Here is a 22,194-nt window from a genome sequence, read left to right as displayed (position 1 = left end):
AGCTATATGTTACTTGTGTTGTAGTTAATATTTTTTTTTTAATTGTTATTTAGTATTTAGTGTTATTATTTCTTGACGAGCCTTATAACATTGTAATGTTCTATTGGGCTAATAAATCATTTCATAAATCATTTCATTTCATTTCATTTAAGATGGCCAGTCCAAGTCGGTGTTTGCGTGATAGTAATTTAGGATTATTATTTTTTCAAATGCCGCCATATTGCAGAAAATATTTAACAAACTTTATAATGATGATATATAGTACTTAATAGTTTTGTTTGAATAAAGTTGTTAAAATGCTAAAGTGTTCTCCTGCTGAAGAACAGCCGAATAAATTCAGTCCAGTAGTGTGTTATAGTAATTCAACCAGGAGAGGGTTAAAGGAGTATCATGAAAATGAAATTAAAGTCTCTGGAATTATAACAGCCTTGTCTGATCACGATGCGCAAATGCTCGAACTTTTACAAATTCAAGTAAAATCTGAACAAAATTTAACCTTTGTAGGAAGAAAATTTTCAATTGACAATATGACATTATGACATTATTCAAATCTCTATTAGAAAAAGAAGATTGGCTTCCAATCTTTTGTTCTCCGATAGATGAAAAGTATGATTGTTTTGATAGTATCTTTAGATACTATTTTGATCTCTGCTTTCCTCTTGTGCAAATTAAAAAAGGAAATAAAAAACAGACATGGATTACGGACGAACTGAAAGATGAAAAAAATGAAATTATACACCTCAATAAGTTGTCAAGGTTGAAAAAATCAGAAAACCTTAAAAATGAAATTAAGAATAAAACTAGGCAATACAACTCAAAATTAATAAAATGTAAACAAAATTATTTTGACACTAAAATAAAAAATTCAGAAAATATTAGCAAGACAACATGGCAAATTATAAATAATGAAACAAAAAAGAATAGATATAAATGTGAAGGCAATCTTGTAATTAAATCAAAAGATTCATCTATTACTGAACTATCTCTAATTGCAAAGTCCTTCAATGATTATTTTATAAATGTGACAGATGCACTGTTGAAAGACCTTCCTTCAAATTCATTACAACCACAGTCTGAGAACATAAATATAACGTCTCCTAAATTTCAATGCCCGCCCTTGAGTGTAGAAGAACTGAATCAAATTATTGACTCACTCAAAAATAAATCTTATAGCGGGTATGACGGAGTGCCTATGAAATTGATAAAATTTGCAAAAAGCTCTTTAATTAAACCATTAATGCATCTGGTAAATTCTTCTCTCATTACTGGCATATTTCCTAGTAAGTTAAAATTGTCTAAGGTTGTACCTATCTACAAAAAAGGTATTGTAACAGACATTCAAAATTATCGTCCGATTTAAATTTTACCATCAATTTCAAAAATTTTTGAAAGAACCATGTACAATAGATTGGTCAAACACTTAGAAATAAATAATCTTTATGACAAGGAACAACACGGTTTTAGAAAAAATAAATCTACTATAACTGCATTGATAGAATTCACTGAGTCTGTAATAGAGTCAGTCGACAAAACTGATAATGTAACAGGAATTTCATGGACCTATCAAAGGCTTTTGATAGCATATCTCATGAAATTTTACTTAACAAATTGCAAAATTTAGGTATCCATAATATTCATTTAAAGTGATTCGAGTCATATCTATCTAAAAGAGAACAATACGTTGAAATAATTCACATAAAAAATAACAAATTACTAAAATTTCAATCCAACACCCAATTAGTAAAAAATGGAGTACCCCAGGGGTCTATTTTAGGTCCTATATTATTTATATGTTATATAAAGGATATGCCAAACTGCCTTAGTAATCTTGAAATTTCAAAAAACCAGCTGTGCCTATTTGCAGATGACTCAAATCTCATTATATCTCGAATTGGAGATATCTGCACATCTGCAACTCTCAAATGTACAAAAATTTTTCATTGACAACAAATTAGTTTTAAATACCGATAAAACTAATTTTATTTCTTTTAATACAAAACAAGACAGAAAATGTTTAAATCCTAACATATTGATAAACAATTCCAGTTTGGATCAAGTTTCCTACACAAAATTTCTCGGTCTAACAATAGACAAAAATCTTAGCTGGAATCTTCATATTGAACAGATAATTAAGCGGATAAATTCTGGGTTATATGCTATCAAAAGACTTTCTTATTTATGCAGTTTGTCAGTACTAAAAATGGTTTTCCATGCACATATTCAATCCCACATTGCATATGGGATAGGAGTGTATGGAGGAACCACAAACCAAAACCTAAATAAAATTCTAATTTTGCAAAAAAAAGCACTACGAATAATGTTGAAAATGAAGAAGGATGAGTCAGTGAAAAATAATTTCACTGAACTAAATATTTTAACAGTGCATAGCCTTTATATTTTAGGATGTGTTATGTATGTTAGGACCTATCAATCTAAATTTAAAATTCATTGTGAAACCCATACTTACAATACTAGGAACAAGAAGGAATTAGTAATACCACGACACAATTTAGAATTTTATACAAAAAAAACTTCTTATGCAGGAATAAAATTTTTTAAGTCAATTCCAAAAACAATAACAAGAGTTGAAGATATTAAGAAATTTAAATCAATGTTAAAAGATTATTTAATTAGAAAAGCATTTTATTCATTTGAAGAATTTTATTCAACAACATGATCTACTATAATCATCCAATTATGTAACTTAGTTGTAGTGACACTATTTATTGTACCCATGTACATAATGTAAATAAAGATATTTTGACTTTGACTTTGACTATGATTGGCTAAAGTTTAACCTGCGGCGAGTGCCGCTACAGTTTTGAATTTGGCGCGCGCGTAATCCTTCTGTAGCCGCGAACGCAATTGCCAGCTGCGCCGACCTCTAGCCCTTAGCTCAAACAATAGGAGCCTCCTACCATCCGGAATTCCTCCGGACAGGTTCTGGTAGGATGGTTCCTGCTAGGTTAGCAGGCAGGGACCGGAGGTTGTGAAACAGTTGTTGTGCAGCTATCGGGTGGAGTGGACGGTAGGAGTGAGTGTACGTGGCCTGGGACTTGATATAATTGTTAGGGAACCTTTCGGTACTATATCTAAATTATTAGTTATTATTTAATCATCAAAGCTGGTTAGGTTTTGGATAGAGGGAATCTAGTGGGGGATCCACGGATTATTCCTCTGGAAGGTCCCCCCTTCCGGTCGCGACGACACGAGGTCGCAAATATTGGTAGCGCGAGCCGTCCGCCTCGGATTCTCAACACCATTCCTAACCAGCATTAATTTTAATTTCACGCATTCCGTCCATTTTTTTAGTTTTCGAATAACAGTGGTAATTTTCCAAACAATGGCGTAAATCACCACAGGGCAGCGACCGACGCCACGAGGGAAGCAGCGACCTTCACCAACCGATCAGATAACTAAATTAGTTTTAGTAATTCAATTTAAGCTCAATTTATAAACTTCTCTTACATACGTTGAATTAAACATTTATTTTTTTTGTTCTTATTTTAAAATTTTTTCATCAATGTTAGCTCAATCTTAATAATTTAATATTTCTTGCCCTTTTTATAAAGTATTTCTTAAATAACTTAGTATTTTTTAATAACTACAAACAGTAAAGTCTCCTTTAAGCTTTAACTAAGCAGAGTTACGATTTGTTTAACCAAGTTCTATAATTTTCTTTGATACTAGTAACCTGAAGTACACTTTGTATTAGACTGTAACACTATTTTTTTCACTTATTATAGGTGTTATGCAGTATTTTTCTTTGGTAACTTTTAAGAATAACTTCCCATTTATTTATTACAGCCACAATTCCTTTTTCAAGTTTTTCATAAGGATTAAGTCATTTAAAAATTATTATCACGGAGTTCGTAATTTCCGTCTGTCTGTCTGTTTCAAACAAGAATTTCTCGTTTCGTTTTAAGACAGTTTTAAAATTTAAAATTTGTCATTTTTCCTCGTAATTATACTTATAGTTCCAAGCTCGCAATTGTTATAATTATTTTACTTGATTTTTTATCCGATTTAGATTTTCTTCTTATTGGAACTAAAGCAATATTTCTCGATACAAGTTTAGTTAGCTTGCTGTGTAAGCACGTAATTGTGTAAGCAGAGTTCCTCAGATCCGGTTTTTGTATCACTCCGTAGATAACGAAGTCTAATTATGTTACTCTACAATATAGATTTTACTACTACAGTTAAGTACGAATATTTTATTATTTCCGGTCAATGTTTTAAGGTTATACGTACGTTATCTTTGTAAGTCAATGCAGATTTGTTTTCGTTTTCACTTAAATAAATTGTAAACCGTATGATTTCTTTAAATTATTTTACGACTTAGCCTTATATACGTTTAGATGTTGGTTATGTTATTTAGTGTTAAACACATAATAATGACTGGTGCTTTTGTTTTAATGTAAATTACAGCTTGTGACGATCAGTTGTAACTAATCTTGAGTTACGCATACAGGTAAGGTAGTTGGCGACTTTGTTATTTTTGTTATAGCCAATATTTTACTTTCGGTAGAATCTTAACCTTTGTGTTCTAAATATCACTTCGCTTGGAAATATGTTTAATGTTGGATACGAGCGTTTGTTTCAGGTACTTAAACAGTTGTTACAATAATTATAAGTCTAACAATGCTATGTGAATATAACTTTTATTTATTCAAAAGAGATATACAAGCTAATTTACAGAGTAAATTTTATAAAAATTAAACTACTTAAACTTTTTAACATCAATATAAAACTAATTTATAATTTATTAAAGTAACTACCTGATTCTTTCCTCCCAGTAGGTGTTGGTTTGCTGTATTTTTCTCAAAGCTAGGTCGGCCCAAGTTGTTTGAAATAATTGAAGCCTTTCCGTTCAAATGGAGCTAAGTGCCAAAAATTTCCAAAAATATTTTTTTCTAATTAAAGTAGTCTATGTTCCAACGTGATTCCATATCTAAAGGAGCTATGTGCCAACTATGTTTTCTGTTAGTTGCAATCAATGATCACAGATGGTGCCGGTGGCAACTCCAGCTGGCCTTCAGTGCTATTGGAGCTAAGTGCCGGCAACCATTTTAAGCAGCTGTGAGTACTGTGAGTTTGTGTAATAAATAAAAAGTATATTGTATTATGCTGTAATATGGATAATCAAAAGTTTAAAAGCGTTTTAGTGAAAACTCCTAAGGATAATGAATCTTTTAAAATTAAACAACGGAAAGCAAGAATAAGTGGAAAGCCATACATTATTCGAAGCAAAGAGAAAGGTTACAAAGAAGTGTCTGCAAAAGATCCACCTTTTAACACAGGTAGGTTTAATTAGTAAGCTAAAGTTGTTTTTTTCAATTAATTTTGATTGTAACTTAAACAATATTATATTATTTTTGAGTAAGTTTTGTTGTTTTGTAGTTATAGTTAATGAATAAATACTACAATAAATTTTTAGCAACATACCTAACATAAGTTATATTTTTACGGAATTTATTTCTAAAATCCAGGAGTAGGTAGGCTACTTGAACTTTGTGTAAAGTAAAATAATAGTGTATAATTTTAACAGTATGGCTGCTGTTATCCCGTATCTCATTTTAGCCCACTACTACAAACTACGGATAACGGTAGCCTATATTTTAAGATTAGAGTAGGCCTAAGGGTAAAACTCATAAATCGTTAAGCCGTAGATAAAATTCTGAACTGAATCCAAAACCAATGTTTTATTCTTTTCGTATAATAATTTAATTAACATTATCCTATATAAAACTTATGTCAATCTTATTACCCATTTAACCATACTATTTCCTAAGCAATTTTATTACTTTCAGGAAAAGTGCAAATGCAAGTACAAATGCAGTGAATTATCTGATGACTACAAAATGAAGTTATTTAAAGAGAATCCATGAGCTTGACAAGAACGGACAGAACCACATACTTGCTTGGGCTGATAGAGATTCTCCCAGTTCAGAGGAGGCGACATGGTAAATATGATACCCCAACAGAAAGCCGACGTCAAAATACTGTGAGTTACATCGTGCCAAATGGGAAAGGGACACCATATCCGGGTATGTAAAAACACATTTATGGCTATATTTGGAATTAAGTCATCCAAAAGAGTACAAAATCTTGTGGCAAATAAAAAAATGGGCAATACTGTTGTGAAGGATACCAGGGGGAGGATTGAAAACTTTCAAATACACTCTGGCTGATAGAAAATTTGGTCAAGGACCATATTAAATCCATACCATCTGAACCTAGCCACTACAACAGAAACCGATCTGATTATGAAATACCTGAGCCAAGATCTCAATCTGTATCGCCTATACAAGGCGTTTTATATGGAAAAATTTCCTAATATTAAAATCTCATACAATTTCTATTCCATAGTTTTTAAGAATGATTTTCCAAATCTAAAATTTAGGAAACCTCGTGTTGATACATGTAAAAAATGTGACCGCCTAAAACTCGAAATGACTAGTAAAGACCCAGTCGTTGTTTTAGACAAGCGAAGATTTGAACAAGAACAACACCATCGTAAAAGTGAATCAGCTTATACATCAATGACGTCTGACAGTATCAGTTCCGCCTCTCCTACCAGTAATACTTGCACTGTTGTAATTGATCTTCAAAAAAGTATTCCAATCCCGAAATTAACACATTCAGACATGTATTATGCACGTCAGTTATCATGCTACAATTTTGGCATTCACGTGACTGACACCAGTGATGGTATTATGTGCCTTTGGCATGAAGGCCAATCGTCTCGTGGTGGAAACCAAATGGCGTCTTGTTTGTTCAGAGTAATAAACAACATGAACTTGACTAATAAGCGTCAGTTAACAATTTGGAGTGATAATTGCTGCGGCCAGATAAAGAACAGAATGATGGTGTTCATGTATATGTATTTGATTTCCCTGGACTTATTTGACCAAATTAACCACAAGTTTCTTGTTGTGGGACATAGTTTTTCTCCAGCTGATAGAAATTTTGCAATCATTGAAAAACGTTGGAAGCGTGTACAAGCTGAAACGCCTGACGATGTTAAGCGTGCTATAATCACATCCCGCCACGAAAGACCATTCAAAGTTGTAGAGATGGCCTGAACAGTTACCTTGACTTTGATCAAGCTGCTTCTTCCATCATAAACACCAAAAAGTTAGGTATATCTACAGCTTCCTGGATCCGTATAGAAAAAAAGAAACCAGGAGTAGTACAAACAAAAAAAGACGTTCAATGAGATTGAACCATGGATAGATCACTACGTTTTCAACCCTGGTGTAAATGAAAGGACTCTACAAACAGTCAATCTTGAATCCTTACCAGAAACTGTAGATTTATCAATCGCCAAAAAAGAAGATTTGAGGAAAATGTTACCTTATATAAAAGAAGAAAACAGGAAATTTTTTGAAAAAATTTGTATAAACTAACTGATTACAATGACATTTCAATATAATGTTAACAATATTTCATTTTTACCCTGTACGTTTTTATAATTAATTGTACCTTTTTCATTAAACATGTTTTACTACCATGATATATCTTGTTCTTTTTTAATACCTTGGACTTAGCTCTTTTAGAACGTCTATGCATAAGGCACATAGCTCTTTTCCAAAAATGTCAATTAAAAATTTTTTTTTTAAATATTTTCATTACATATAAAAGATTTTTTAAAGACATAGAAGAGTTCATATATTTATAGAAACCATGTTTACTTAATTTCAATTAAGAAAAATAATTATAATACGAATAAAACAGTGTTTTGTTGTTTTCCAAAAGTTCTTAAAATGGCACATAGCTCCATTTGAACTGGAAGGCTTCAATTGTTTTTTACTGTTATTGTTTTCAGACTCCTCTAGTCTAATAATTACAAAAGTAAACATATTGGTACCAGTTTCCCTTGTATAGCTTATTGTGTTCTTATTTTCGCTCTCTTTAAATATGTATAAACCAGACAATATCCCCAAAACTGTAGCGTGGATTAAAGAGTTAAAAGCAACTCAGGCCCGGGATCAATGATCTCTATTGGGCATCACACCAGCAGGTACACTTGAGGGAATGAGAGTTCAGCTTCGTGCTTATATTAAAGAAAAATATAAATTAGGTGAAATCGACTCAGACGAAAATATTAATGAGTCCAAATTAGAAACTACAGCAGCCTCGACTGATGTTACACCAACAGTCACACAACAATCTGAGGGCCAGTCCAACATAACATACACACCTTCACAAACAATAATAGATCCGAATATACAAAATTTGATAGTGGCTATGCAACAACTTACACAAACAACAGTTGAACGCACTACAGAAGTAGTGTCTTCACAGATTGCCGAGTTATTCTCAAGCCATAATAGAGATAGTGATGCGACATTTCCTTCTGTTGTTTGCGAAATGATTAGAGCCCTGCCTATGACTTCAGGTTCGTCCCTCCCAGACCTCGTACAATTTGTAATTAAAGCTACAGAAATATTCAACTTGAACCTTGTAAGTGACAAACTATTTATTACGAATACTATTCCGCGGACTGAGGGTAGACTTCGTGGTATATGGTTAAATGCTATCACGTCTAATCTTAGTTGGCTCTCACTGGTCCAGACAATACGTACTTCACTCTTAACTGATATAACACTGAGGGAAGCTCAGAATCAGTTTTTGTACCGCCAGCAAACTAACTCAGAGTCCTTAGCTGACTATGTACACAACATTAGTGCCATGTTTACATTTTTAAACCCTACAGTAGATAATGCAGTTGTCTTTACTACTATTATGGCAGGTCTCAATCCCTCCACTAGAGCCTGCTTATCAGGACTTATAACACCACACTGCATTAATGATCTTTTAAAATTGGCCCCCACGGTAGATGACCTACGTCTTACATATTATGACACTCCACAAACCAACGTACCCCCACGTACATCCCTTCATAGTTCCGTACCATATAATCAAAGTTTTCAACAGAACAACAGATTGTTTTACAACCGAAGTATTGGCCACTCCAACCATACTAACGGTCAACACCACTACCAAAATTACCGGTCACGTAACTTTAATCGATATAAACCTCAAAATAGTCATAATGGCGGTCATTCACACTTGGAATCAGGAAATAACCATTCAGGCCAATATAGTACACCAAAAAACAACACAAGTCAGCGTAACTACCAAAACGGTCAGCAGAATAGGCAAGCTAATTATTCTGGTCAGTCCAATTCCAGGCCGAAACATTTAAACTTCCCAGGGAGGCATTTTTAGACAGGGAAATTGTCTCCCCTAAACCGAAGGTGAATCGCCCTGTCCGCTCTATGGCACCTTCCTTGCCCAAAGTAGATCCCCTTACTATCTGGCTATCCATAAAAGAAATCAAACTTGAAGCACTAATTGATACAGGCTCCACATACTCAATAATATCTGGGTCAGTCTTTAAGGATCTACAGAAAGGTAAAGGGTTTTACGTCAACTCACTTAACACCAGAACTCAAGCCATGACAGCGAATGGTACTTACATGAATTTCCAAAAACAGATTAAATTGCATTTTAAAATTTTACACCTTTCCTGGACTTTTCCTTTCTTTGTATCAGATAGCCTACCGGTGGCAGTTGTTTTGGGTTTGGACTTTGTAGATCACAGTAAAATGGTGATCAATGCGGCTCAGCGTAAAATAACTTTTTCCTTTGACACAACCTTAATTATTAATCAATTCCAGGATCAGTCAGCTCAACCCAACATAGAATCAACTCATACAGCACCAACATTAGGAGAAAACTTGAACACAAAACAAAAACACATTTTAAAAAACCTATTGCAGCAGTACCCGGATACCATAACACCATGCCTTGGCAAAACCAACTTAATATCTTATACCATCCGTATAACAACTAATAAGATTGTCCGCTCAAAACCTTTTCATTATGCTCCTCCCAAACTGAAAGAGCTAAACAGCCATATTAAAGACCTGTTGAGTAAGGGTATTATTCGTCCTAGTGACTCTCCATATTCAAGTCCGGCGTTTTTAGTCCCGAAAAAAAAAATGGTAAAAGTCGCATGGTGGTAGACTACCGTCTCATAAATAAGATGGTTGAGCTGGAGAACACTCCCATGCCAACGGTGGAGTCAGCATTCCAGTATTTAGGGAAGGCTTCTCATTTTTCCCACCTGGACCTTGTAAGCGCTTATAATCAAATTCCTCTTGATGAGAATTCCAAAAAATATACGGCTTTTGTTACAAGCACAGGTTGTTACGAGTATAACTATCTGCCCTTCGGCTTAGCTTCCGGTGGCATGGTTTTGGCAAATCTACTTGACAAAGTCTTTGGTGATATAAAATTCAAATTCCTTTTTGTTTATTTTGATGACCTAGTTGTCTTCAGTAACAGTTTCAACGAGCATGTACAGCATCTTAAAATAGTTTTAGACAGGCTTAGAGATGCTGGTCTGACTGTTAGTCCTGAAAAAATGGTTGTGGCATCTCCTAGAATAGAATTCCTGGGTCACATATTTCATAATGGTAAAATCAGTCTAAATCCTGACAGAAGTAAACCTATCGACTCCTACCCAACACCTAAGAATTTAAAACAACTTTCTAGGTTTCTGGGAATGTGCTCATATTACTCGAGATTCATTAAAGGCTTTTCTCAGATTTCGGAACCTTTAAATTCTTTAAAAAGAAAGGGCGTTCCATACATATGGGGACCTTCTCAGGAGGAGGCATTCAAAACCCTTAAAGCAAGTTTAGTATCTTCACCTGTTTTGAGGCTACCCGACTTTGAAAAACCCTTCACGTTGCAGACCGATGCCTCTGGCACGGCTGTGGGTGCGGTCTTGTCCCAGGAAACTTTGGATGGCAGCCTAGCACCTGTTGCTTACGCCAGTCGTGCCCTGAACCTCCATGAAAAGAACTACTCAACCTTTGAACTGGAGGCTCTCGCTGTTGTGTTTGCTTTGGAAAAGTTCAGAACTTACTTAGAGCATAGAGAATTTTCTCTTTTTGTGGATAATAGTGCTCTTTCCTGGTTGCTGAACCACCCCAGGCAAATTGGAAAAATAGCACGATGGATTGCCTTAATAAACACATTTAAATTTCAAGTCAGTCACATTAAGGGCAAAGAGAACGTTGTTGCAGACTGCCTCTCTCGTTTGTACGAGGAAGACTCCACAACTCCCCAACAAGATGACACAAGTTCAACACCTTCAACAAACAAACCCAAAAATCCTACCTCAAAATGTTTAGTTCTTTTCTCTCTACCAGAAGCCTTCCAAGACATAAGAGAACATCAAGCCCTAGACCCAGAATTAAAAAATATAATTAAGTCAATTAAGTCTGGACAACACCCTCCAAACTATGAAATAATTGATAATGTCTTAGTCTATAAAACCCCTTCCCAGAGCAGACCGCGTGTTGTTGTTCCCAAAAAACTACACCACATGCTATTTGCCATGTATCACACATCCCCAGTTGGAGCACATTTGGGAATCTCCAAAACACTAAATCGGTTAAAAAGAATATTTTACAGTTCTGATCTTACTGCAACAATAACTAACATGGTTAAATCATGCTTGCAGTGCCAGCGCTGTAAGCAAGCCCCAAACACAAAATATGGTTATCTATCGTCTGATCTAGCACAAAGACCTTTTGAAAAGATCATGATTGACTATGTTGGTCCTCTCCCTAGAACAAAACGTGGTCACCAGTGGCTACTAACCATTGTAGACGCGTTTAGCAAATTTTCTGTCATGATCCCAACTAAGAATTCAACAGCTTTAACTACAGTAAATGCCCTTAAACGAGGCCTATTTTCCTACTTTGGGTTTCCCCAGTCTATTGTCTCCGATTCTGGCAGTTGTTTCAAATCTCATCAGTTCAAAAACATGTGCGATGAGCTTGGGATTAAACACATTAGGACTTCTCCTTATTACCCGAAAAGTTCGCACGCTGAACGTGTGAACAAAAATATCGGAGTTGCCTTGCGAATTTTCCACCACAAAGACAATACTCAGTGGGATGAAAACCTACATTATTTTCAAACCGCCTTTAATTCTTCTAAGCACGAGAGCACTGGCACATCACCCTCTGAAATATTTTTGGGATACACTATCCGCACTCCTTTGGAAAATAAATGGAATCTTGACCTACTTCTAGAACCTAATTCTGAACCAAGAAACATGGAACAGAGATGGAGTAAAGCTCTAGACAATCTGATCCGTGCTAAGGATAAAGTATCCAAACAGTATAATAAAGGTCGAGCACAGGTTCCCTTTAGAGTGGGTGATACAGTTATGTATCGACTATTTAACCTGAGTAATGCACCCAAACACATCTCAGCCAAGTTGCAGCCTATGTGGTCTAAACCTTTGGAAATTGAGACCTTTACTTCCCCTGTAACAGTTGCCTTGCGTGACCCAAAAACCAAGAAATTTGTGAGGTCAGCACATGTATCCCATATTAAAAAGTGCATTCTCCCAACTCCACGACAATGATCTGCCACTAGATATTTCCTCTATTCCGAAAAAGCCATTGTGATATTAGGTTTAATTTGAGTTTATTTTCATTCTTCTTTCATATTACACCTTACAAATAACATTTCCTTTTCTTTTTCTACTCTTCATTGGGACCCTGCATTGGTGGCTCTGCCTGACACCGAGGTGGATTTGGCTAAGGAGTTCACCTGCGTGTGCTCTCCTCTTGCTACCTGGTGTTTGGTTTGGCAATTCTGGTGTTTGGTCCAAACTGTCTACTATACACTTACACGGGGATGGGTGGTTATGAGATCTGCCGTTTAGATTTTTTTTGTTTGAAGTATTTACAGCTTCCATGAATTAGCATTTATTTATATATTTTTTCTGTAATTAATTTTGGGAGCAGCGACAGTCTCATTGCCTCCTATGCGCAACCCCAAACACACTTCATTAACACATCTTTCACTATCTCTATCCTATTTATTTATTTTTTTGTTAAGTTATAACTGAAGGCAATTAGGGATAGAGAATAATTTGTATCGATAATTGCTTTAGAACCGACATTACTTAACATTTCCCTTATAAACAACTATTCAACAAAGTATTCTCCTATATACAACTAGGCTAAAGCTATAGCGAAGCACTCATGCCAGTTAGTCAAACTTTATTTATTGCTATAAATGTTTATCTCTGTGTAATTTAGTGTTCGTGTATGGTTTTTCGTTGATAAATATTACTTTGTATTTTCGAGCATGCGTGTTACGACCTTATAATGGTCAGTTATATGTATATTTATTTTTATGTGTTGTTATATAGAGTGGTTATCCTATCCACAAATTAATGGTTATTACCAATCATATCCTGGCCTACTAACTTATCATAACTCTGAGCCAACAGAAGTTTTTTTTTTCTTTTGAGTTATTGTTTGTTGGCCCTTTCCTCCTTGTTCTGAACACTCCATTTAGGGAAAACTACTCGCCATATGTCACCAAAAAATCTAGAGAAACTAATAAGGAAGATAAGTTTAAAGAAGTTGTTAGCAGACCAATTCTCCTCTTTCCTTGCCTCTTATGACTGTAGTCACTAGGAGACCTCATCATTTAGATTTGGATTTATTTTTCCAATGGCCTTATCATCTTTTCACCACCTTTCCTGTATTTCAAATATTGAAAGAAAATGAACAAAACAATTGTATATGTTCTTCCAGAGAGGTCATGGGGACCTTTCACTCCCTCTCCTTCTGCGTCCGGTGGATTTGCTTGTTGGTAGCAGACTTGTCTCCCGTTGCGGGAGGGGGGGGAGGGAAGTAAGGGGAACAGGACTAGGATAATGGCCAGCTACGATGGAAGAAATATTCTAATGAGTTACACAAGAATAAAATATCCTTAACCTCTCCTTTCCTACTTGGCCTATTTTTGGAGGGAAATCTGTGTCTGATGATGGGGCTGAATGAAGGTTGTGATTCTCAGTCAAACACGGTTTCCAGAATCCTGATTCCTTTGACCTGGATTACCTTCTATAATTTAATTACACTTTTTAAAGAAGCCCAACCTTAACCTTGGAAGAGTTAGAAGTATATAGCAGGTATGTGACATATTGGTGATGGATAGATCTTTGTTGCTTTCCACTTATGGGTTGAATTTGTCTGTGGTTGAGGACTGGAGCTGTTCAGCGAGAACGGGCGCGGTTTCTGCACCGCCCTTCTGCATGGTAGTGTTTTTTTTGAAAATTTTGTAAGCTCTGCGTTCTAGTTTAAGATATTTGGCTCAATTTAACTATAACTGGTTCACTTCCAGATAATTTTCCCCTCACCCATTCTACCACTCTTAATGGCTAAGCCTTCGAACTCCTCGGAGAAGGAGGGGAGGATGCGGCGAGTGCCGCTACAGTTTTGAATTTGGCGCGCGTAATCCTTCTGTAGCCGCGAACGCAATTGCCAGCTGCGCCGACCTCTAGCCCTTAGCTCAAACAATAGGAGCCTCCTACCATCCGGAATTCCTCCGAACAGGTTCTGGTAGGATGGTTCCTGCTAGGTTAGCAGGCAGGGACCGGAGGTTGTGAAACAGTCGTTGTGCAGCTATCGGGTGGAGTGGACGGTAGGAGTGAGTGTACGTGGCCTGGGACTTGATATAATTGTTAGGGAACCTTTCGGTACTATATCCAAATTATTAGTTATTATTTAATCATCAAAGCTGGTTAGGTTTTGGATAGAGGGAATCTAGTGGGGGATCCACGGATTATTCCTCTGGAAGGTCCCCCCTTCCGGTCGCGACGACACGAGGTCGCAAACCAATATAATAAAACCACAATTAATATGGCTTCTTTGTCACATTTGCCAGCTTTTCATAATTTCATTTCATTTTCGTCGATCATTTTAAATGTATCATATTATTCTTAAATAATATTTTGGAATTTTTGCAAGTACTTTAGTTTTGTCGAGTTATTTTGAATTGTTAAGTTTAGTAACTGTATTCCACTATGGCTGATTTTTCTGTATCCTCATGTTTTGTGTGCCTAATGTTGAAATCCTAGAATGTCTAAGATTAAATCTTTTGTTTACCTAATGTAGACTCAACCAAAACTACTTATAATTTTGTTAACTCTAGTAGAATCATCCCCTTTATGGTTCTGATATATCACTAATTGATATTTTAATTATATTAACAATTTTAAACTATGGTGTGAATTAGAAGACTTAAATGATAGTCAATTATTTCTATTATTTATTGAAACAATATATTTCAATGCTATTAATGTTTACATATGTTTTAGTTTTTACCACACCTTACCATAACATTATGAAAGTATTTAATATGTTATATATTTTTGTATAGGTACCGTAATGACAACCAAGAGCCTAGAAGTGACTGAGCAGAATCTGACACCTGTAATAGTCCAGCTGTCACAGATCCATACCACATCCGTCCTCCACTAGCATTGTGGTTCTCTGGTGTCATGTCTTCTAGCCTAATTGCTGAGCCTTATTCTGTAATCGTCCTTTTAGCTTTGTTTGTGCTGTATGAAGTACCTGTAATGTTGTTTCCCCTCTATGTACTTCAAGCCACCTTTAAGAGAGATTGGTTGAATTACAAATAACAATAAATGTCCCTTCCAGCTCAGTCAGAAGAAAAGTAGATTTCACATGAGGCCGTCATTTCAAAACGTTAAACTGAAGATGCATTGTAGATGTTTGATTAGCGCAACATTGATGGAACAATTAACCTCATTGTTGACAGTGTAGACTAATATTGTTACAACCATATAATTTGTGTAAAAACATGGACTTAATTACAATTAAACCAAAATTATCTTTGTAAACATATTACTTATAATGGTTCAATTGTGTACTTCCATAACTTCAAACAGCTACAATCTTGAAACCCGAAAAGTTATTGAAAAATAAGTGGGAAAAATTTTGCTTGGAATTACTTAACAATTTTGTGAAAATTGTCAATTTTGATTTATCTTATGGAATACTCTGATACAAATTTAGCCCAAATGCAAATGACTGTCATCTTGAAATGTATTGGTTAAAACTGACTATTGAACTCATCCAAATTATCTACTAGGTTTAGTTTGTCTCTATTAAGAAGTACGATAATTATTGTGTGCACAGTTATTTCTGCAATGTTGTATACTAGTTAAAACTTTGTACAATCTCTACTTGGGAACCATACGTGATTTTAAAAACACGTTGGAACAAACATTGTAAATGAATTTTAAAACACTTTTGTTTTGCATCATAGTGCATAATAACTGATCTATAACCATTCCTTATCCAAAATTGGAATGGCCCCCATCTTTAATCTTAAGAGATATCAAATCATGTGAAAAAATAAGTTGTTTATAATTACGTAGTACAGTGCAATCTCGCTAATCTGGCAGTATATCGGGATTGGTAGTGTTGGATTACCGAAATTGCCGGATTAATGGATGTATGGGTGAAAACGTACGAAAAACATACAAATGTACATTGAAATTTATTAGAAACCAGTTAAAGTATAGTTTAACATAAGTAGAACGCAAAAGTACAATTGGAAAATAACTAAATACACAATAAAACGTAAGGCGCGGCGGGCCGGTGAGTCATCCGTGCTTGCAGTGACATGAACCGAAGGGCATTGACCCGACCCGTCATCGCTCGCACAGTGCCGGATTACTGGACGTGCTGTATTAGCGCACGGCCAGATTATAGAGACTGCACTGTATATGTAAAAAATGTATCAGTTTGGATCTAAGTTATTATCTTGAAACTTTTCATTAGTTAAGATTGATTAACGAACTCATCCAAGCTATATGCAAATACTGGCTTTGTGTCAAGTTAAGTCTGGATATTTTAAAAATTATTACAGTTGTCATGATCATAAGTACATGTTATATTGCATAAACTCATACTAATATATTCATTAAATTTGTATAAATGGCAAGTGAGAGATCCGGGTTCAAATCCCGACAGAGCACTTTTTGCGATTCATTGTTTATTGAAATTTAATGTAAAAAATTTCAAATTATGGTGGTTTTAGATTCTGGGAGTCATGGTCTAATAGAATGTAAAAAATCTTCTGGAAATTCAGTTAACATGGCTTTAGGTACATTTCTATGAAATCTATCTAAAAAATTGATGGTTACAATTTATCAGAAAATGTGTTGGCTAGATCTGTAAAATATCAAACAATCAAATTGGCCATCCAAAACTTTTCATAGCTTTGCAAATTTATTTTTTGAAACCATCACACATACAAGGCCTATTCCGATTGTACATTATTAAACCTATATGAGTTTCTTTATAAGAAGTTGAAATTACATTTATACAATACAAAATAGTACTGATGGAGAGATTCCATACGGGCCCTGGCCTGGCGATGCGCAGTGGTCTACTTGTCATTTGGAGGAGTGGGGGTAACGCTTCCTCAGTCTGTATCGCGGAGCTGTGTGGTGCGGACCTCGCGCTTGCTTGTTCAACACTCTTCTTGCCTCTGTGATACTTGAACTGTTTTGCTGCCGTTACTGTTTATAGGATTTCCGTGTGATATTTCTGAAATGGCTGGTGTAAACTTCATGAAAAATGTTGGAAGTGGTAAAGTATATCATAGCCAAGCTCGAGAAATCGTAGCAAACGTTTATGAATACATGAAACATGAGAAAGAAAGTGGTGCCGCAATAAACATAAACGATGTTCTCGTCCATGTAAAAGCTGCAACTGGCGTGCCATTGACAACTATAAAAAAAATAGTTTCTGAGAGGAAAAAAGTAATTCAAGACAATGCAGAATTTAGAACTCAGAAAAAGAATCGAAATCGTACAAAACCTAAAACGGATCTAGACAATTTCGATATAGGTGTTATTAGGAGGACTATAAATGAATTTCACCGAATTCATGGCGAAAGACCCAACAATAAAATCTCTGCTATCTGTTCTGAAAAGTTCAATTAATTTTAAAGGTAGTTCTTTCTCTCTTCGATGCATTTTAAAGAAAATGAATTTTAGATGGAAGAAGACTACTAATGACAGAAAAGTATTGGTAGAAAAAATTAACATCCGAGAGAATTTCAAAAAAATTAGTCAGTACAGATCTGAGAACAGACCCATTATTTATATGGATGAAACTTATATCCATACGACTCATGCAACCCCTAAAGCCTGGACTGACGACAGCAATGAGGGATGTAAAGTACCAGTTAGCAAAGGAAAAAGATTATTTATTGTACACGCTGGAAACGAGAAAGGGTTTATAAAAACACGTTGCTAACGTTTGAATCAGGCAAAAAACCGGCGATTACCATAACGATATGAACTTTGCAAATTACGAGAAATGGTTGAAAAGGAAATTAATTCCCAATCCCCCTGAACATTCTGTTATTGTGATTGACAATGCCCCATACCACAATGTCGAAATTAACTGAGCTTTGTAAGTGCAACTGGTGGCATTCATAAGTACCATTCCTCCTCTACATGTATGTGCAGTTTGAAAACCATGCGTCAGTCCACTGTATTGTCAGCAGCGTAAACATGCTGGCGGATTCAAATGCTATGCCAATTAGATGTAAACAACGTGCTGTTATTGAATTTTAACTGCTGAAAAAGTGAATCCTATTGAAATCCATCAGCGTTTAAAGGGTGTTTACGGTGATAATGCTGTTGATAGATCGACTGTCAATCAATGAGTAATAAAATTTCGTGGTTGCGAGCCTGGAAAAGCCATAATTGTTGATGAAACACACAGTGGATCATGGTCTCAGACGACAAGCATTACAAACTCGATGATTTGATTCAAAGTAATCGGCTAATCACCCAACAGCGTATCGCAAACCATGTTGGGATATCTAAGGAACGTATTAGTTTCATTATTCAACAATTAGGATACCGAAAAATCTGTGCATGATGGGTGCCATGCCGTTTAATAGATAAAAATAAATATCGTTAAATGGAATGCTGTCAGCAACTTTTGCAGAGCTACCATGACGAAGGAGACGACTTTTTTTAATATCATGACAGGGGACGAATCATGGTTGCACCATTATAATCCAGAAGAGAAAAGACAAAGCACAATATCAACATTTTTCGGTTCTCCTACTACAAAAAAGTTCAAAACACTACCATCTACAAAAAAATCCTTTTGACTGTGTTTTGGGATGCTCATTGCGTTTATGTTACTGATTATCTGGAACAAGGCGTTACAGTAAATTCATCTCAATACATAGAGAATCTAAAACATCTCCAACGTTGAGTTTATCATGTTAAGAGGCAGCCTTGAGCAAATAATCTTGCAACACGACAACGCTTGTCCGCACACTTCACGTGCAACTGAAGAGGCAATGAGAAAGCTGAAGTTTGAATCACTTCCACACCCTCCCTATTCCCAGACCTAGCCCCGAATATGAATGTGATCTAGCAGAATAAATAAGAAACAGTTTCGAGTAGTTTTTGTCGTTCCCACTAAATTGCAGTTGTTCTTTCATTTATTTGTTTCAGACCCAATTGACGGTATTCATGCCATATGATGGTATTCAAACAGTTGTTCCAAGTAATCAGCTGATTCTATTTCTGTTTGTGTAGTGAATACAGGTTGTAACCTCACTTTTACGTGGTTGCCTGGATTGTAAACGTTTTGTTGTGTTACCGTGAGTAAATAAAAGTGGCTGTTTGTGGAAATATTGATTACTTAAAATGGTGCCAGAAAGACTTACAGACGGACTTTTGGCCAAGATGCTCCCCTGAGACTTACTGCTCGGCATTTTCCCACCACCATCCGTGCTACAGATAAGGATAAACTGAGGGGAGCATGCCACATGTGCATATAGAGCTGTGTTGGCAAGCAGCGGCGCCATTCTGCTTTATGTGTCCAACTGTATTCACGCCTTTTACACCATCAAAAATTTATGACGAGACTTGTGTACTGTGACTAATTTGTATCTAACCTGCACCTTAGTATGTTTATGAGAAAATGGTGAATATTTTATTTTATTCTCATATTTTGTATATAATAACTTTTGTGCATTATTAGATTAATTTCTGTATAAATACATAAAAACTTCAAAAACGTTTAATTAATTGTTTTTCATAACACATCTACTGTATTAAACCCAAATCACCTAAAAAATAACAAATACGAAAATGAAAAATCTCACTTTTTAGGACATTCTTACAGAGGAAAAACCCAACAGTCAAAGGGTTGAAAGGTTATTTAAATGAATTTTCACTCATAAAACATTTAAATTTGCGATAACTTGTGTATTATTTTTAATATGAGGTACTAGTCCATGTTGTTACTGTAAACAAGAGACCAAGAATTTTTTTAATACTTCTAAACAAGTTTTGCTTTATGTTAGGTATACTGTATTTTTTTGGAGGGGGTATATCTCGGTTTTTAAGGCTGGAAAAGAAAATAAGTCTTACTACCTTACTAAAAATTGTAGTTTCATGAAATTATGTAGTGTCTAGGAACTAATCTATTTAAGTTCATTCAGCTTTGAGAAAAAGTCGAGTAAAGTTCAAATCCGTAAGTTCCATTTTATTGTAATAGTTATCAGAATCATATAAATCAGAGAGACTGGTTAATTTTTGAGATCTTTAAAAATTACTTGTTTTGCAATTGTTTGCAACAAGTAAAAATAGTGTTAGTTGTTAGGTTTATGCGATTGGTTGTACGCTGTGTGAATTGGAAGACTTTGATGTTAAGTAAATGTAGCATTATGAGTAAGTAGCGTAAAGCCACTGAAGAATATAAAGACAATATCTAATTTTTTTTAACAAATCTATCTGAATGAATGAATTAGTGTATAATTGTTCAAACTGGATAGCTACATCGTACAAAGTACTGTAAAATTATTTTGTGAAGAAACTAGTGTAACATAAGGTACAATTTTTAATGTAAATTAAATTGTGTATTTATCTATGTAAAAGGTACAAATATTTTTTAAATGTTTAACATACAAGTTTCTTTAAATTAGTTATTTAATGTTTATATTAGAGTAATATTATTTATTGAAATGTGTAGCTTCTCTGTTTATACATATCAATTAAACAGCTGCTTGTAAAGATGTAATGGTTTCATAGCTGTTTGATTGAGCGTGTTTAAATATTTTAAATTGTAATAGCTTTATTTATATTTATTTGAAAAATATGGCCAGTGATTGATTTTAGGATAGAGACATAATTATTATGAATACATCACTTCACATCGTATACAAAATCCTTTCTTAGTGCCAAAATAGATGTTTGAGGTTATTTTATTATTTGTATTGTGTTTCAATGAATTTTATATGATAAATTTTATGATAGTATTGTTAAATTTAAGGTGTACATTATGTATAAAACTAATTTAAAGTGCCAAAATATATGCACACAAGACTTGTAAATTACTTGATTATGAACTATTTGTAATGTTATTATCAAAATAAACTTATTTACAATGTTTTAAGATTATTGAAATCCACCTGATTTTGTCATACATTTGTTATGCACGATATTGAAGATCTCTTTTGTGGATAATGTTAACATTTTAATGTTTATCATTACCATCTATTCATTTTAATTTTTTTTATCTAGTCAAGTGTCCAGTTATCCAGTCAGGCTCGAGTTCTACCAAAGTGTTTTTAAAGACCCCTGTCACTCCCCATTTCTATTTTTACCTACTGAGCTACAGTGAGGAACAGCAACTCTCTCATTATTGCATTTGTTTTCTGCAACAACATTCACTTGAAGAGTTAATTTATTATCTTTTGGTTGTTTTACTATTGCTGTTTGCAGAGTAAGAGAAGAGACTTCTTTCCCAAATTTATATGCAGTCGACGTTTGGTAAAAAGTTGTTGGGAAACTGAGCTATTGTTTGGGACTGTTGCGACATTTTTTTTCTATTCTTAACTCAGTTGCATATATTTTGACTTATTCTTGGAATTCGCGCATTATGAATTCGTAACTATGTGGTTAGATATAAGTTATTATCAAATTGGTGCAGCTCAGTCCTTTGGTCAGATCCTCTGTTAATCTTTTTAGGCTATTTTCTTCCTTTCTCACTCTGTTAGTACCTCCAACAATTATTATTGCATCTCTTGAGTTGATGAACCACAAGAAGGGTGCTTCAGGATGTACACTTTCACTCACTTTGGTTTCTGAGATCTTATTTGTGTTTTCTTTATTAAATATATCCAACACTTTTAATTATTCTCTATTAGTTATACTATATTTGTTACAGTCACCTTGTTAATCTTTTAGGGTACATTTTTCTTCAGGCTAACTCACCAGGTCTGTATACAATT

The 22,194-nt window shown here is 34.8% G+C and overlaps 1 protein-coding gene across 1 annotated transcript in view; it reads left to right on the top strand.

Moving 5' to 3' along the window:
* The window catches only part of LOC124362400 (zinc finger protein 260-like), a 40,725-nt gene extending 19,373 nt beyond the window's left edge, over positions 1-21,352 (top strand). The window contains exon 5 of the mRNA XM_046816852.1: positions 15,271-21,352. The gene's annotated coding sequence lies outside the window, so the exon portion shown is untranslated. The remainder of the gene's footprint in view (positions 1-15,270) is intronic.
* The last annotated feature ends 842 nt before the right edge of the window (positions 21,353-22,194 follow it).

Source organism: Homalodisca vitripennis, chromosome 5 (assembly GCF_021130785.1).
Source record: "Homalodisca vitripennis isolate AUS2020 chromosome 5, UT_GWSS_2.1, whole genome shotgun sequence".
Lineage (NCBI taxonomy): Eukaryota > Metazoa > Arthropoda > Insecta > Hemiptera > Cicadellidae > Homalodisca > Homalodisca vitripennis.
Note: the sequence above shows the minus strand (reverse complement) of the source record. Positions and strands in the feature narration are given on the sequence as shown.